We start from the raw sequence: 1,296 nt of genomic DNA, 5'->3' as shown, positions 1-1,296 counted from the left end.
TCAAGAGGGCCTGAACCTGGGTAAAACATTGTGTCCCCTGCCTCCTGTTACCATCCGGCCTAGACGCACAGTTCGGGATCCCCTACCCGAGATCCGCCAGTTTTGACACCGACATTGGTTCTTTCATTGAGAGTTCCTCTGTGTCATCGCTATTAGGCTTGATGGCTCCTACTATCATCGATAGCGATGCAGTCCAGGGTGAGACTTTTCTCCCGGATAGATCTTCGTGTTCGGCGGCTTTGCACTGCGGGCCAATTCGCTTGGTGAAAGTGCGTTATATCGACTAGAGGGGGGGTGAATAGGCGATTTTTATGAAAGTCCTCAAAACGTGGGAGTTATGAAGACAAACAACGAAGATTATGCCTATTACTATGCAGCGGAAGTTAGATTCCACTAGGCCAGCCATAGTCAAGTATTCAATAAAGTGAAAGCGCAATGAAAAATAGCTGAAGTGTAATAAGGATCAGGTGGGAAGAAGTTATGAAGCCAAACAGATCATACATTCACGTTGTGAAGACAAAAGATAGAGCAAGCATGCAATGGCTTCACAATGAGTAACAGTAAGGAAAAAGGAAGTGAAGATGAAACCCGTGACTCGTTGAAGACAATGATGTGTTGGACCAGTTCCAGTTGCTGTGACAACTGTACGTCTGGTTGGAGCGCCTAGGTATTTAAACCTTAGGACACACAGTCCCGGACACCCAGTCCTGAACACGCAGCTCAGGACACCAAGTCCTCACCGTATTCTCCTTGAGCTAAGGTCACATAGTCCTTGCCCAATCACTCTGGTAAGTCTTCAAGGTAGACTCCCAAACCTTCACAGACTTTGTTCACTGGCAATCCACAATGTCTCTTGGATGCTCTGAACGCGACGCCTAACCGTCTGGAGGATTCACAGTCGTCAAGTGTAATAAGTCTTCAGATCACACAGACAAGAAGACTTAAGTGATGCCCAATTTACTCTGGCTCTGGGTGGTTAGGGCTTTTCTCCTCGCTAGGAATTTTCTCTCAAAGGCTTCGAGGTGGGTTGCTCTCAAACGACAAAAGCCGTGCACTAAAATCTGAGCAGCCAACCATTTATGGTTGTAGGGGGTAGGCTGTTTATAGCCACTTGGCAACCCGACCTGATTTGTCCGAAATGACCCTGGGTCACTAAGGAACTGACACGTGTCGCAACGGTCAGATTTCAAACTCTCATGGCAACTTTACTTGGGCTACAAGCAAAGCTGACTTGTCCAGCTCTAGACAAGATTCGCTCTCATTGTCTTCACTCGAAGACATAGGTTTTGGTTTAGG

Source organism: Triticum urartu, chromosome 5 (genome assembly GCF_003073215.2).
Source record: "Triticum urartu cultivar G1812 chromosome 5, Tu2.1, whole genome shotgun sequence".
NCBI classification, from domain to species: domain Eukaryota; kingdom Viridiplantae; phylum Streptophyta; class Magnoliopsida; order Poales; family Poaceae; genus Triticum; species Triticum urartu.
The sequence above is the reverse complement of the archived record's forward strand: the minus strand, read 5'-3'. Positions refer to the sequence as shown.